The following is an 18,593-nucleotide window of genomic DNA, read 5'->3' as shown; positions in this document are numbered from 1 at the left end:
TTTCAATCATGTAGTGTAAAATCCAGCCCTGATCCGTCACAGAGAGTCACATGCACGTATTTCCTGATGAAATTAACAACCAACAAACAAAATTATAAAATAAATGAATAAATCTGCAGACATATCAAGTTTGTCAGGCTAAGAAACAATTAATCACCTCTGAATTCATTCCTTTTGAGAAGTCTAGAGAAAGTCTATTCATAATTTTGTCTTAAATTCAGAAGAAAATATCAGGTGACAGTTTGCAGTACTGCAATTACACTGTGCAAACTTTCTGAAACTACACTACTAAATAAAGTACATATAAAGACAACTTTAAACCAGCACAACTCTCCAAAACACATCATGAATCACCCTACTCCCTCAACTCTTTCATTTTCACCTTCACAGCAGCCACCACATGCAAACTTCACTCACCTCTGAAACTTTACTGAAGCAGAAATTGCTCTCAAACTCACACACGTCTTTGAGTAGAGACAGTTAGAGAAAAAGAAAAACCTGATGCCTCTACACGCTCAAACTGAAGAGATCCAGAAATCACAGAGTGCAGCACAAAGACAACACAGGTCACAGCGTACGTACATGTTGCATGCAAAAGCCTCCAAGCTCAAGTCCAAGCTCAAACTGTGCTCCAAGCGTTGCTTTGCTCCACCTCCTCCAAACTCCTCTTTAAGTTCAAGGGTGTGGACTGAGTCAAGGCTATGACTATAGAGTCCACATCATTCACACAAGTTTGCCTCTTGAAAACCACACCCAGTAAGAGAGAGAGACAGAGCAGAAAGGGAAACACTGAAGTTTTCCTTAAATAACAAAAGAGAAGGAGTGAGGAAACTTCTGGTTTCAAGGTCACCCAGTGCCTTGAAATAACCAGGCAGTAGGGTTGGTTATTAAGAGAAAATGATGACGCAGAGCAGCGGTCATTTTAGGATGTTTATGTTATTTGGCAGAAGCTCTGTACTTTTTAAGATGGCGGTAGGCGTACGGTGGGCCCTGACGTTAAACATCGGATTACAGAGATAAAAGGGATTAGTTTGTGAGTGTGTTTGTGTGTGTTCGTGCCTCCACACGCTCCTCCATGTCTGCACATCCGGCTGCATAGCGTGTAGATTTGTGAACATGTGCATACGTTCATGTGTGTTTGAGTAGGCACGGCTGCGGCCTATAGTTTGGGGCTGCCGGTGCCTCCTCGCTGATGGCTAACAGCTGCCATCTCTTTCCTGTCTGAGTGGGTATACAATCCATGCTATAATGCAATAATCATACAGTATGTCTACATCTGTTTGCCGTTAACCAAACACGTGTGATCCCAGAGCAATTCCTCTGCCCCTGCCGTTTATTTGATCTCACTTTATTATAACATAACATAAGGCCCTTTGGTGGCTGCTTTCATCCAAAAGGGTTTTACAATGCTTTGAGTGCAAAATATGGCTTGGCTGGAATCAAACTCCTTTTCCTGGCAGCGTTAGTGCCACGTTCTACCTTTTAAATAGATGTTAGATCTTAGGTTTCACACAACTATGGATTAAAGTCTTCAAAACTCAAACGGAACAATACGTTCCCTGGAAAACTAGGTTGAGTCCCTGTGTTTAAAACAAGCCATGCTGTCTAAAAGGACTCTAAACATTTTCCCCTTAAAGGATAAAGTTGGCGATGTTCTATATTTTTGTTATTGTCAGCAAATCCCATGAAAAGACCAAAACTAACAATGTGTTAGTCTGTCTCTCGATACTTTCTGATTTCCCTGTATTACCAGGTTTAGACCCAAAAGCTCTTCTCAAGAGACCAAGCAGGTAAACTTAAAAGTTCAGTTTTACTTGTGATCAGAACCAAATGTGGAACTAGAATCAGGTTGACGCTGTGACCTGTACTCATGCATCTTACATCAATAACCACAGTGGAAATGTGTCTTTTTAGTTATCCTTGACTTTTTGTAGTAGTGTGCAATTTGATGTCCTCCTACTAATATAATGTCAAAAACTAAACTAAACTGAAAGTCTCAGTGAAGCTCAGCATTGAAAATTCCTATATTCTTTACACTACTTATTGAGTGTTAAATCAAAGCAAAAAATTAAGTATTTTTAATTTACTGTACTTAAAAAAAGGTAAACTACTAAAACTTTTGACCAAACAAAGACGACTCAAGACTGATGACTTTGTAGCTAAGGTGTGAAAACAAACAACTCCTTTCCTCAACTGTTTAATATTTCCTTTCCAGGGAGTTCCTTCCTAGCTTATGTGAACAACGCAATTATGGCAAAGTTCATACTTGCAGCATTTCGGGAGTAATTATTCATAAAAATGACCATCGAAACCAGAGGTGGTGTTTGGAAGGTAGCCATGCCAGGCAATGTTTGTCCATTAGTTTCTATTTATGGCAAAATATTATGTTGCTAGGGAACATCCAGCTCTATCGAAGTTATCAGATTAACATTAACAACTCAGCGGGCGGCAGCAACGTATATGCCAAATCTCATCAGTTCCCTCTCACAGAGCTCATGATGCATACAGAGACACAAAGAAATGTTCTTTGCAAAGATGCAAAAGCTGCCGCTGGTGGCTTAGATGACCACCATCAGTGATAGCAAAGCCACACAAACTACAATAAATAGTGTTTATTTGTTTGGCCGGCATAATTTACTGTGACTAAATGGATGCTGAAATATTGACAAAGCCTTTCCAAGGAGCCATATAAAGTGCTATCTCACAAAGGAGGGCTCTAGAAACAAACTATAAAACTTATTTGGTCTGGCAGGTTGCCCGTATGGTAAGTGAAAACAAAGGCTGCCTACACACACACTATCAGTGACAAGTGCAAGACAGCCAGACAGGCAATCCCACCAGGAACACTTTCACCTATGCCGCAGACAAAAACGAGTGCTGCAAGGAATGTGTGAGTGTAAGAACAAGATATTTATTTACTTTGACGTTTCCATTTAACATTTCCTTGCAGATTTGCACAGTTGCACACCTTTGGCTTACAGAACTGATGTTTTTAAGGAAGTTATGAGAATGAACAGTATATACTTTGTGTGTGTGTGTGTGTGTGTGTGTGTGTTCCTGTTTCTCTGTGTGTGTATGAATGAGTCATCCTGGAGTGTCCCCACCCTATGTGGGCGGTTGATTTGGCGGGCCGTGAGTATTTGGCCTCTGTCAGTCTGCCTGTCCCAGACAGAACTGCTCACATAACTGGCCTCTTTGTTCCAAATGTCACTCCTCTCAAAGGAAGAGATGGGATCCCATTGCTGCCTCTCGCGCTCTTTCCTTGTGTCTTTCTCTGTTGCTCTGTGCTGCCATGACTGAGCCCAACCAACAAAATACTACTGATGGCTGCCTGTCACTGGTAGCTAATACACATGTTGGGAATCTTGAAACTAATAGTGTAATTTTTTTCTAATTCATTTCAAGTAATGTGACCTCAAGGCTTGTCTTGGGAGCATATTAATCTTCACAGAAATGCAATTTTGAAAGTAAATGCATTGTCTGTGTTTGTCTGATTGGCTCAGGTTTACAAAAAACAGAATAGTGATGAGTGAAAACACTGGAGATCCTCTGTTTCTTTTCATCTTTTTGATGTTTCATCCTGTAAGAGTATCCTTCTCATTCTACATTACTTCCTGGTGCACATGACCAACTGAAATTATGCTTTTGCGGCAACATTTGAAGTTGTTTTGCAACAAAGTTTCGCCTAGTTACATAAATGCCTAAATAAAGCATAAGTGTGGTGCTTCAGTTGAGGAGAAGCAGATCATTTACTAGAACTCTTGTGGTGCCAAATGGGTTTCATGTTGTTTGATAATAGATTATAGCAATACATAACCAACTTTAGTATTTAGCATCATATTCACAATTTCATATTTTATTCTCGGTTACAAAGTGACACTAGTGCTACAGTGGTCATTTAAAACTGGGGTCCTTAACCTTTCGTGCACCTTGGATCATTTTTATATAAACATTCTTGCAGAATGGCTCACAGGAGAGGGGTGGGAGGGTGTCGTCATGGACGAAATTAAGGTTAGGCTTTAAGTAGGTTAAACTTTTGAATGTTATTACGCACACGTAATGTCTATCATTTCCCTGCCTCCACTGAAAAACTCTTTTATTCATGTTCAGCTAGTTAGTTGCAATAGTATGAATTTAGCTGAATTTATTTTCATTGCAAGGAGTCCCGCCATAGATACCTATGACATAGGTTTTGACTTATGGTTGAGCGTTGGATTGCAACCTTCGATGATCGGTATAATGCTGTAATTATATTCTCCACAGTGACTGTGTTTACGTTCTTTCATTTATTTAGGTAACTTATTTAGGAAACTACCGCTACTTATTCAGAGCAGCAATTGCGATGAGCAGAATGACTGCAATGTAATGGTTTTGCTAGATGTGTTACTGTAAAAGAGAAGACTACTGACAGTCTTTCTTCAACTTTATGTTGTCTTCACTCTCAACAATCTCCACATGCATGATAAAATTGTAGAAGAAAACACAAGCAGCCCATGCTAACCAATCACAGTTTATGTGATATCTCCATAGCCACCATAGCCCCAATGTGTATTTACATTTTAGAGGAGGCACACGTCAGGTACGCCGTAGCCTACAGCATAGCCTCAGATCCTACTCATTTGTATGGTGTAACCACTTAACGGTGAGGTATAAATACTAACATAGCACCCTCAGATCAAGAAGCTAAGTGGGTGATTTGCTGTTTATATAGGTGTGACAGAAGGTGATGTGGAAAAATACAGCACAGACTACACAAAATCATAACATTTCCTTTTCGACAAATGTTCTGTGACCTGGTACCAGTCTATGGCCTGGTGGTTGGGAGCCACAGATTTAAAGGGCGTTAGTGCCTCTAAACTTCGTCAAATGGTCAATACTAGGCTGCTAGTGTGGAATATTCTATTATTACCAGTCAAAAAGAGGCTGTCCTCCCAACATGAAGGACAGCATCAGTCGTTACAGAAAGTGCCCCAAAACTACATGCTGTATGTTTATGTTCACGTGACAAAGCCCTCTAGTGGCTGTAGGGATTATGACTGGAGCAAAGGAGGAGGTCACATGATGTTATATAGAGACAAAGTCTGCGTATAGCGACAGGTGAATGGATAGGTTAACAAAACATCGGACATTAACATGGGAGACTGCTGTTCATTTCCTGTTTCCAATTGTGAGTCAACATTGTTTTTTTTTTAAACATGACCACGATCGGACCCTAACCTAAACCACGTGTTTATCACTGTAATCATGATGATGATGCTGCCCTGACTGTAACAATTTTTCATGTCAAACAAGTCATTTTAACCCAAACCATGCACAATGTTTTTCTAACCTTAACTAAGAGCGTGTTTGAACCCAAACCTAAATGGACACACACTTTAGCAACTCAAGGCTGGTGCCTCTTCACTCTGAATTTTAAAACAGCAGCACTTCTTAAAGCTTAGTTTAGGGCAAGTTACAGCATTGAATTGTACAGTTAATTCCCAGGTCATCACTTTATACAGTATGACAAAATGCCTCTCGGGAAAAGGGTTGCTCCACCTAAAAATGTTAGCACAAGGTTGGGTACCCAGGTATCAAGACCATAACAAGGAATTATTGCTCTACACTTTTGACTGACTCCTATGCACACCCCTGTAATAGGAAGATTATTATGTGGTTTAGTCTTGTATTTCAAGATGGGGCTGAATGAGCTATTAGCGCTGACCCAATTTTTGGGAAAGTCAAGGCAAAAAGTTGGCACAGAGACATTCATGAAGCACAAGAGGATTGAAACAGGCTGTAGAACAGGTGTGGCCATCATTACTTGAATAAGGATTTAATGAAAATAATTAAAACAATTTTAATATCACTTTTGTGAAATTTAGTTCACAAAGTGCTTCACAATAAAAACAATCAAAAACACTGAAATAATGTTACACAAGAAAAGGAAATAAGCAGTTCAAAGTAAGTAAGTAAGTTCAAGTAAGTAAGTAAGTTCAAGTAATGATGGAAATAGAAACATTAAATAAAAGCACACAATTCCACTTAGATTAAGTATTTATTTGTAGTATTTTATGTTGTAAAACATAAAACTGAATCTTCATTCCAAAGTAGGTGCTGAGAATTATGTTGACTACATTTAGACTGATCACATGATGTAATAATCAGCAAGTATATCTTCAGTTTTTCAAAGAAACAAAAATAGCCCAAGGAAATAATAATTGGAATGACCACTGGTAAGGATATTCATTAAACATTTGTCACATGCTACAAATTCCATAAATCATGAGCAATATGTCTCAAATTTAAAACAATTCAGTAAAAACACTGAAAGTTAATGAGTAACATTTGAGAAATGAGAGTATCCAAGGCGATCGCTGTTGCAGAAAAAAAATTAAAAGCTAAATCTTTTTTTTTTCTCAATGGTTGATTAGTCTGCTTTGAAAATATGTGTCAATTTCCCTTCCATATTGCTATGAAACAAGTTTTTGTTGTTTTGATGGATTTTTTTCCTGATAGATTGAGTTACGTTAGTAGTTAAGCAGTGCCCCCCATGGCCATGTCATAGCATGCCTTTTAATTAAGATTTAACAGTGAATACAGCAAAGCATGTCAGCATCAGATCATAAACCAGTGTACTGTTACAATGACAACTGAACAAGGCAGGTGTTAACCCTTGATCATCCGAAAAACTTAAAATCAGAGAATCTGACATTATAAAGAACTGTTAATTAAACTGTATTAAATATAATTCCATGCATGGATGAAACTGCATGAGAAATTTCAGTAATGTTATTGTCAATAAGCATTCCTTGTTATTGTGGAAACTGAGCCACAGTTTCCACTCTGCATGTAGTTTGCAGGACAAATGTATTGAGATTATTTTTGCTTCTTTTTGCTCAACAGTTAGCTACCGTGGCAGCTGCAGATATGCTACATAGGGGCCTTGTGTATTGAAATCCTCCTGCTTCAGCTCAGCACCATCTGCTTCTGGCAGAGAAATAGTTTTCAATGTGTCAATTGATCAAATTAACTCTGGGGCAGTAAAAACATAAAGAGAGAAACATACTCACACGCACAACAAGCTGCTGTGGGAGCAGTGTGGCTCCAGTTCACTCTGCTCCCAGTTATGAATCTGTGCTACTCATGCTCTGGCGTCCTCTTCTTTGAAGTTTCATCTGAGCAGATAGGGTAAAGACCAGAGTCACTAGCAGGGAGATCAAGTAAGTGTGCGGCCATGTGGGCCTCTTAATTTCCCTTTAATGCCTGAAACCCATTAGGTTTCAGCCCTCAGTGTCCTGCCAACAGATATCCAGCAGCAAACGTCATTTAAATGAAATGTTTACAATAGCAGCTACCAGTTCCAAATAACATTTTTTTAAAATATGCTTGCTGTTTTTGACTAATTGTCACCCCCGTGTCCATCTGTGCATCACTCAAGACTAATTGGCAAGCTTGCTTTTTATCTGGTTTTACAGCCCTACACTATGTCAATACCTCCACACCCGTTGTGGATACTGAAACAATATGTATATGAGAAATCCTCAAAGGACTCCATAAACAACACTGCTGGAAGCATAAAAAAGTCAATAAATCATCCAGATCAGGCCTGCATTGAAATTCATAGCACACTGATATTCTGGCAGCATGCTCACAAAAAAGAATGGGGCTATTTTGTTTTATCTGTGTTCTAGTGCCAGAGAACATTAAGGTTTCCCAGTATTTAATGGCATGTGAATTGGCAAGGCAGAAAGGTCAAATGTAAAATGTATGACTTAAAGGCAATCTGGCAATGTGGAAACACTTAAACAGGGGCGGGTGTGCTCCATTAGGCCTACACTGTGTGCACAACCTCTGAGTGGAGACAGCAACGTCTTACTGATCAGATTTTAGGGAGGTAAATTATCTTTTGTCACCTGAATTGGATTACATGTAGAAGAAATAAAACATGTCAAAATATTCAACATCATGGCAGTGGAGTGAATGAATGTAAACAGTCTGGATAAAATAATTCATATTAACCATTAGACCATGAAACGTGGTCTAAGTTTCATGTATTTTTCCTCATGCATACTCGTCAGGACAATTTTTTAGTAGTTGTAAATACATGAGTCTTCTGATCATCTTGCCAAAAAATTTACTGAATCAGAATCACTCTGTTCACCAAGTACATGTGTTCAAGGAATTTGCTTTGGTATCAGAACAGCAAAGTAAAGAAATAAAATAGCAACAGAATAGAAAAGATAACAAAAAAGCGTAGTAAAACAATTATATATACTTATTAAATATTATACAATAATATACAAATATACAAAATCAATTTATTCAACTAAGTTTCTGTGTGATGGGTCGTGTGCAAAGATACCTGTAATGTTATAAATCCAGTGCAATCAGCGGTTTAGATAAAAACACAGTGCTAACATGCATAGAGCGCAACAGTATTTGAGTACAATATGCATAATGTGCAAAACAAATAACAGAGGCAATCAAGGAACTGTTATGGGAACACATTGTCAGTCTGTGTAGTGGGGTGCAAGTGGCAGATAGGAATGGGGAAGCTGTGAGAGCGGTCTTTGTTTATGAGCGTTATGGCCTGAGGAAAGAAGCTGTGGAGGTAGTGTGTAGTCCTAGTTTTTTTCATTCTCAGTCTCCATTGAAAGAGTGAGTAACCAGGGTGAGTAAGTTCTGTCAAACTTTTCTGTGCTCTCTTCCTGGTCCGAGCCAGACGGAGATTGAGAGGTGATAATGGATTCAATTATGGTGGTGTAAAATTGGACCACTAGTGCTTACTTCTTTAGCTGTCTCAGGAAATACAGGCACTGCCCCTTCTTAGTTATGGTGGTGATGCTCTTGTTCCACTTAAGATCCCCTTGTATGGTGGTTCCTAGGAATTTGTGGGACTCTGTTCACAACAGTTCCATGTTCCAATTTCTATCATTTTCTGTGTGTTTAGCTTCAGGCTGTTGGCTCCACACCATGACCCCAGCCGTTTGACTTCCTCTAGGTACATGGACATCTCGCTTTGAGATAAGGTCAACTATATAGTGGTGTCATCCGCAAACTTAAGAAGTTTGACAGATTCAAACTGGTGTAGAGTGAGTACAGCAGTGGAGAGAGAACTCAGCCATATTCTCATTTTGAGATATTGCAAGATGAGTCTCTCAAAGCATGTCATGACAACAGATGTCAAAGCGACAGGCCAGTAGTCATTCAGGCTTGTAATTTTCTGTTTTTTTGGGGAGGGCTGGAATGATGACAGATTTTTTTGAAGCATGCTGGCATGATGGACTGATCAGAGGACAGATTGAAGAGATCTGCCAAGACAGGTGAGAGCTGTTCGGCACAGTGCTTGAGTGTGGCTTGAGCCTTTCTAGTCCTTTGTTTCTTGGCCAACGGCTGTGGCTCTGGGCAAGCAGACAACTGAACAGCAGAGACGGCCGACTGACGATATGGCTGGGCGCCGGCAGAGACAGCCAACTGGAGATCTGGAAGATCTGCCTGGGCATCGGTGGAGACGGCCGACTGGAGATCCGGAAGATGGCTCTGTGGTGCTGAGTAGCGGAGGCTCTTTGGGGTTTAGCAGCAGAGAGGCCAAGGATCTGAGGAGCAGGCTGGAGGCTATCAGGCCTGAGGCTAGCTGACTGGGATGCAGAGGCTGGAGAAAAGTTAAAGTTCTCTTAACATCCAGGCAGCAACTATACCAGCCAAGACTTGGAAGACACTTGCTGGAGGGCCAGTGACAGGGCTGCATCCTTGTATAATATACTTAATTACTGGAGGTGTTTTGGCAGGCACTGAATGGCATGACTCACCTCATTTGTCCACAAAAAATGCTTCATTGCATGCTCCATTTTTGGCCAACCAAGGCAGATGGACTCAAATGCAGACAAACATACACAAGGGTAGGAAAGGAAATTTACTAAAACAATGGTCAGGAACAGGCGTACAAGTAGGTAACGCGATGGCTGTTCCCGACCTGCTCACCTGCCATGCCATTTTGGATTTGGACTGCCAACAGGTCAAAACACAGTAACAGTTGCGGGTACTGATGACTAAAGCAGAGGCATAAGCAACATTGACAATCTGGCCAGGAATGAATGGAAATGGGCCGGTTATATACTGCAGGGCTGATGAAGGAGAGTGGAAACAGGTGAGCAAGATGTGGGAGTCAGCTAACTGGGACCGGTGGAAAAGTCTGAGAGCATCTGGTGGACAGGTAGAGAATGACAATGAAGGGGCCTGGGGAAGTGGAAATGTGGCTGAAGGGAGGGACTGAGAGGCAGAATGTGACAGTTGCTTATAGTTCAGTGCTTGGAGTGATTGAAATCATAATAACTGCAGAGTCTGGGTGTATCTGTTCGACCTCTATGATGTGGTCAGCTAACAGCTGTTGTGAAGAGCTGGCATTTGCCTGGGGAGGGCTATACACTCCAATCAGTATTATAGAAGTAAATTCATGAGAATCAGAATCAGAATCAGAAGGGGAGTAGAATGGTTTGCAGTTAATACCAAAGAGAGTAAAAAGAGTCCAGGTCAGGGGAGCTTTTCTTAGCTAAAACAGTCATGTTACTGCACCATCTGTGTTTAATGTAGAAACATATTCCTCCATCTTTGTTTTTCTGAGTGGGGTCGCAGTCTGGTCTGTACCAAGAGAATCGCGGAAGATAAAATACAGTGTCATTTAACCAAGTTTCCACAAAGCAGAATGCAGATGAGTTGGAAAAGTCCTTAATATTACGCATTACAGCAATTTAAGTTTCTCTATTTTGTTGCCAAGTGAGCGTACATTTGAAAGAAATGTACCAGGAAGTGATGGTCAGAAGATGCATCTCCAGAGTCGTGCGAGTGATCCCCCTCGTCTCCCTCGAACATGTTGCCTCCTATTCACTTTGTTGCAGGTATTTGATTGATCCTCGTCTGTGTGGTGTGTTCACAAAGTCTCATGATGCCTGAGCATTTGTAGTGGCATTAATGCAGCTGTGGGATAAAAAAATTAATGATTCTGATCTACAACCCTGTGTGCACGGGCATGCTGCGGTTACAAATTAAGCAGACTCAGGAACAAGGCCACATTGATATGGATTCTGACAATAGTAATGTAGGGTGCAAAAAGCAACACATCATCCAAACCAAACTACAAAATATGTTATGTCATTGCTTTCCAAAATGACAAATATAGGCATTTTCTTATGTGAGAACACTATCAGCAGAACATCATTGTTTATCAGTACCGTTACACTTGGCCTGAATCATATGACCGTTTCTGATCTGCCTCCACTATGGTTAAGGTGTGATTAGATTTGGCACAAAAACTACTTGGTGTAGGTAAGTAAAGTTATAGGTAAAGTTTAGGGACAGATTATGATCATGGTTAAAATAAACCAATGTTGACTGCTCTTGGGCAAGGGGAAATGAACGGCAGTCTCCCATGATAGTAGGTGTTCCTTTTGTAAAACTTGCCTTCAAATCATGTAAGAAGATGAGCTGACCGTAAATTAATTACAGCCAGCAGGGTAATCTTTAGTATCAAATATAATAATGATTCATATTTTATAACTTATGACATTACAAACAACACTATCATCATCATTTTGTGTCATTACTAACAGGTGACACAAGTGTAATGTTCACATCTATCAAATGTGATGTATTGCATTGTAGGATTGTTAGCAGAAAGTAGCGTATATGCCATGGACACTACTTTTTGCATGCACAATGTTGTAAACAGCTTGTCATACATATTTTACATGTAAGCACATGCTTGCTGTATGTTTATCCTTCAGTCTTATTGGAGTGACTTGGTATGTGGTCTTTTTTCTGGGCTTTTTGCCTTTATTATAAAGGAACAACTGAAGAGAGACAGGAAAGGGGGAGAGAGAGGGGATGACATGCAGCAAAAGGTCCAGACAGACTCGAACCTGGGCCGCTACAGTAAAGACTCAGCCTTAGTACATATGGTGCACCCGCTCCACCAGGTGAGCCACTGGTGCGCCCCATGTATGTGGTCTTAATAAATTAGATAGAAACTGCAAGAGAAAGCTGTACTGATTTAATTTTGTGCATCATAGTAATTAATACACTTTTATGTACATGTGAAATGTGTGATCCATTTTTTTCAAGTATTTACCTGGAAATGTTCTCATGCTACAGGACTTTTTTTTAAGTACACAGGAATTTAAAACAAAGCCAAGTGACTCAATCAGACAAGTTTAAACAATATGCTGATGACTCTCTGCTTTGAACCTGCTCTAATTGACCTCGGCCACACCCAGCACCTACTGTAACTGATCCTTTTCACTGTGTGCTCCAGTGAAGAGAAGAATGTGGTGGATAAATGTAAACACCATGAGTCACATCAGGGTTCATGTCAAACTAAAAAGCATCATGTGAACAAGCAGCAGCGCTATGGGTCAGTGACTCACAAATTGGAACCATTTACCCTCGGCTTTTTTTATAATACCCTCATTGTAACTTTTGTTACTCGTTGATGGATGAGTATCAGGTTACAGATGTCCAGATGACTAATACTCTCAAAGATACAAGTTAAACCCAACTAGAGCACATCAGGTCTGAATTATGGCACTTTTACTGGCTACGTCACTTGTCACTGTGAATTTGAGAAATGCCATCTAGCAATGTGGTCTGGATACCATCTACATGTAGAATTGACCTTTATAAGTTGATGAAGACATGCTTTCTGTATTTGTCCTCACAACATCAAATCAAATCAAATCAAGTGGGCAGCCTATCTGCAGCGCCCAGGGACAAACTCCACTTCAAAGTCAGTGACTTGGTCAAGGGCACTGACATACAAAATGACATACACATTTGAAATCAAAACAAACCACCTTGCAGCCTTTTCTAACCTCTAACACTGCATCTTCTAATTACTTCTTCCACCCTTGGTACACAGTGTGATCATTTGTCAGCCATAGAAAGATGGATTTGTAATTGCCTCTTTAAGTACCATGATGGATTACTTCCCTGTTCTGATTAATAACAAGTGATGGATCGCTCTGAAGGCACATGCATATTTTGGATAATCCTCCCCGCCCCCCGGTCCATGTTCTCCAGATGTACAGAATAGTCTTTGATTTTTAGTACAGCCAGCTGAGACGTGTAGCATCGTTCACTGGTAATGCATTTGGGAGATGGCTTTGCCAAATCTGTCTTTTTAGCGTGGTGTAGTGCTCACTGGAGAGACTTGATTTCTTCAGAGCATCTTTTTATACCCTCTCTTTATATGACACACCCTGTTCATCCTCGAGGGGAAAGGGTTGTTTTTTGTTTGTTTGTTTTTTAATTTTCTGGATTTTCTGGCAGAATCAGCCAGCTTGTGCAGCATCCCAGACACATGGATGGATGTGTGACGAGGGCCTTCTACATTGTGTTGGTTAGTAATGAGGATGCAGGGATTTCTTTGGAATTGGACAAGGATTGATAATAAAGTAGAACATCATGTAGAGTAAATAAAACTGCCCACTCCAGCTCCTCTCCCTCAGGAGAATAGTACAAAATATGTAAACTAAGTACACTCTGGTACACTATTCTACATGGAATATAAACTCATACACAACAAAACATACTGGACAAGGACAGATAGTAAAGAAGAACCTCCATGTAAATAAAACTGCCTGTTCCAGCTATTACACAAATGAAATAAATAAAAGGCAAAACAGAAGTGTTAGTTTACTTTACTTTACTTTAAGCTATCAGCGTTTAGCTGTTAAAGTCCAATTGAAATCACATTTAGTCATCCCTTTTTGGGGGTTATGCAATAAACTGTGAGATAGGATAGAATAAAAGAAATGACACCAACCGCTCCCACAGGAGAATGGTACAAAAATGGGAGTCCACACATTCTAAGTTAGAGGCATTCCCAGTGAGGTAATAGCTATATTTTGACAGTTTTTGTGTATTTTTACACAACAAAAGGTAATGTACATGATGGATGGATGATGGAGGAAAATTTTAAATTTTAAAATAGGAGTGTGAGAAAGAAAAGAAGCAAGTGATGCATCAGTTTTTGCATTAAAATAGGGAACATTTTGTAAAATCCTGGGAAAGCTGCACTTCATAAAGTCGAGTTCTTGAGTTCATTATGTTCATTATTCATTATATTCAACTATATAAGCAGATGGTGGAAGTTCCACTGTTTGGTGGATCTTGGTTTTTAAATGATTTACTGGCAGCACACCACAGTATATTAAGATATTTCTGATGGAAACCAACGTCTGTGCCAGTTCTTAAATTCTACTAATCTAAAACATGGTTAGTAAAATCTGTTTTAGCTGAAACATTTTCATCTCTGCCAAAACTCTGGAAAAAACATCATAAAAACCAGGACAAAATTATAGGTCGCAGAGTAAACAATTAAAACCCATGATACCCCTTAATGTACATGGCTGCTGCCATGAGTGTATGTGTGTTTTTGTTGGTCTTGTTTTGGTTCTTAAGGTGAATTCCTGAGAATTGTAAACATATTGCCAGGACTTTGACGTAAAATCACCACTGGAAAATCACTTGAGTCGCACCTGAATCCTTTGTGTATGACTGCTGGGAATACACACACACACACACACACAGAGCAATGTCCATCGTGTGAGCCATGTGCTTGTGGATATCTGTTGGCATCTGGCTCTTATTTCCTTTCTCCATGTCACAGGCGCAAAGGCTTTAAGCATGAGTCACAGCCCTCAGACCTCCCGGGCATCCATGCTCGCCTCTAAAGACACAATGCATGATCACTGAAAATGTCACGACCATTTTGCCAAATTACAGTAACACAGAGTCAGACACAACCTTTAAAAAAGTTATGTTTTAACACCGCTTGGGGCTTGTTTATCCACGCCAGATGTTACCAAAAACTAGATTTAATATATTCAGTGTTTATATACTGTCTTGTCATGTATGCTTCTGTTCTACATCTTTCCTTTTACGATTACAGAACATTTTTCTCAATGTTGAACAGTTTGGAAGAGACAAAATCACCCATGACTTATTTCCCTCTACTGTAGGTCACATTTGTGGATTTGTTTCTACCCCCCAGCCGTGATGAGCATACTGTTTTTTATTTCATGGCTGATGGGCTCTGCTCTGATTGCACAAGATGTCGGTGCACACATGCACAGGAAGACAAACACACACTGTACTGAAAAGAAAAGAAAAGCCACTGATACATCAAAAATTGTACCACTTAAAAGATGCATGACGTGTCTGAAACCAGACAGGACTGGGTCTAATGTTCGCAGGGACAAATAGATCTGAGAACTTAAAAAGGGAGGGCATATGCTATGCCAGCAACATGCCATTTTGATTTCTACTCTAAATTTAGAATGATCTCTGTATTATATTAAAAACTGATTCTTCCACAAATATTGTTTTGATGCAAATGCCAACATGGACATCTACGCTTGTTTTGTTCTGTGTTTTGGACTCTATGTGACTAGCAGTGGAAGTGTGGGAACAACACCGGGGCCAGAGGCCATGCTTTGTTCTCTTTCTGCTGCGGTCTGGTCCAGTCTAGTCTGTAGGGGCCATTTTGAGGAAGGCAGCCATAACAATGATGCACTGACTCACCAGTGAGTTGCACAGGCGGCTCGGCAATTTCCACAGTGCATTCAAATCTGCGTCATGATACTTGAAAACACGGCTGTGGAATATACAATGAGCAGACTGAGGCACTGCGCCAGCTACACGGCAGAAATCACAGAGAGACTACAAAGGCTCAGGCGTTGGCAGGCATGCAGGGTGTTTCAGTCCTCTATGTTTTACTGCTGCTGTTTCTGGTTTGGCCTCTACTCTTATCTCATCCAGGACTGGATGTGGAGGAAATACAGTAGGCCTCCACTTCCAGACCTGATAGCTGTTACTTACATAGGCACATACGGTAGTCAGTTTTCTTTAACTGTTGACTGTGTCTGCCTGACAAAGGAACACAGTCAGTGGTGGGAGAAGTATTCAGGTCCTTTACTTGAGTACTACATTACAGAAGTACTTAATTACAAGTCAAAGACCTTTCAAATTTTTACTTAAAGGATAAAGCTAGCAATGTTTTATAGTTTTCTTATTGTCCAAAAATCCCATGAACACCCCAAAACCAACAATGAATTGATCCTTCCAACAAGTATTGTCTGTGTAGGCAAAGCCTGAAATATCTTATTCCTTTGAACTATAGAGCTCCATTGTTGTCCAAAAACTATTAAAAACATGTCAATAAGCCACACTGTTGCACTGGGTGACATGATCCTTCATTACAAGTTACTTTGAGTCAAGCTTTTAAAAAAATTAAACTATGTACTTGTTGCCTTTTTTAAAAAAAGATTTATGTTTTCAGTAGGAATGAATGGGCTGAGTGCCACAGTTGTAAAGTATTGAGAGATGGACTAACGCACTGTGTTTTGGTGTTTTCCTAGATTTGTTGACAATTGCAAAAGTGTAGAATAACACCAGTCTTATCCTTTAAGTATAAGAATAGACGTATTATCAGCCAAATTTACTTTCAGTACCAAAAGTATAAGAACCCATTATGCAGTTTCTGAGTATTATATTATTATTTGTGTTATTATTATGTTGAATTACTTAAGCAGCATCTGAAATGTAGTGAAGTACAAGTACAAAGCAAATACAAAGAAATGGAAACCCTCAAGTAAAGGACAAGGATCTCAGAATTGTGTTTATAGATCGTCAGCAACATAACAAAAATAATAACTACAAGACAACAAGGAAGTGATTTTCTGGACCGGTGCTCCTAAAGGAAACATTGTTCAGCATGCTCTATTTTCATTAGTCAGTGTATTGTGTTAATCAATATTGTTTCAGTATGTTGTAGTTTTCGCACAGCTAAACCCCTCCAGGCCATCAAATGTGGGCCTTCCAGCCTCTTTCTGATCAATAAGGCAGTACTACCAGTATTTTTTATATAATTCTTAATTTTTTCAATTAAATTCCATGTCATGCGCCATGGACTTTTGCTTATAATCTTTTCTCTTCATGGTACCTTCACATAAAACATTCATTTAGCATTTAGTAAAACCTGAATACACTCACACACATAAGACATAAATGTACACTAAAGTAACAATAACATCACATTCCTTCATCTGACTCTCCCACTCTCATACCCTCTTCATCCCCATCTACATACATAAATATATACACATGCAACATTAAAAGTATTATTATTGCATACTGTTTTGTAGCTGAATGTATAATATAACTGAAGTCTAGAATATCTCTTTTATATCAAGATCAAGGTCATACATTCAGTATTTTCCCACAGTGAGGGTCAGACCCAGCACTAACCTGCCTCTGTCTGCTCTGGTACAACTGTACTGTTGTCCAGTCAGCCAGCTGGTCCTGACTGTCAGCAGGACCTCAGCTCGGGGTGCTGATGGCGGCCAGATGGTGAGGCTCACACACACACATACATAAACACACAGTAAGATGCGTGAGTAGCACATCCTCCGCTGGAGAGCGAAGGACTCGTAGCTACCTCAGTCGACCCTACTACATGCTGCTTTTATTTCAAAGGCAGAGGAAGAGCTCAGAGGGAGAAACATGAACTGTGGCTCAGGAGTGAGGTCACTGAGACGTGTAACATCAGTTAAACACTGTTACAGATTAGAGACAAGTCATAACAACACCAGTACACTTATGAACGAGTCATTGTATGTTTTACTTGCTGTCATTGTAATAATAACACAAAGTATCATGTCAGCAAAATATGAAATAGTTTCACTCACAGTTAAACAGGTTTATTCCCAGTGTGTGTGTGTGTGTATTTTTGTTTCTGAATTTTGACCTCTTTTTGTAGTTTGCTTGATTAATTAGACATTACTTTCTATTAATTATTATATTTTATTTATCATTTAAATGTGTCCTTTAATATAAATATATATATCATAATAAAAACCAACAAACTGCAAACAGCTGTTAATGCAACTTTTTCACTTTTATAATTTCGCCCAAGCATTTTTTATTTCATTTTAATATGTTGAACGATACAAATCATACATATGCTTTCACATGACTGGATAACGTATCTGTGGAGGCTACACAAGTAAAATAAAAGCATACTGTATAAAGTGGATATGTGTTACTTAAATATTTCTTTTATGTGAAAAATTTATTTCTGTTTTTGCGTTTGTATTTCCATGTTAACACACAGCTTCTTCAATTATATTGTATAGTAAAGTTCAATAACATAATAAATTGAAAGCTGAATTTGTGTTGAAATAGCAAGCCTTACCCATACATTTTTAATCAGATGTTTGATTCAGCACTAACATCTGTTTTATTGTTAAATCTGTAACCCAGACAGGCTGAGAGTCATGTTTGTCTAAACTCTGCTATTATCACCTCATATTAACATTCATTACTCACGTTAATGAAAGGTTTGGGCAGGCCCTTTTCAATGCGATGTTTGACCAGCTGAACTGCACAGCTTGTTCCCCGACGACTGCCGTAACCTCAGAGAGGAACCACGGGGCAGAAATGAGTAAAATAGTTCAAATCATTTTTGGTGCACTGTGTTCTTTTATGTGTATGCATGTAGCTGTATAAGAAAGAAAGTTAAAAAAGTTAATGCTCTTTCACAGCAGGTCTGCCATGCT

Source organism: Siniperca chuatsi, linkage group LG13, assembly GCF_020085105.1.
Source record: "Siniperca chuatsi isolate FFG_IHB_CAS linkage group LG13, ASM2008510v1, whole genome shotgun sequence".
NCBI lineage: Eukaryota > Metazoa > Chordata > Actinopteri > Centrarchiformes > Sinipercidae > Siniperca > Siniperca chuatsi.
This window is presented reverse-complemented; position numbering follows the sequence as displayed.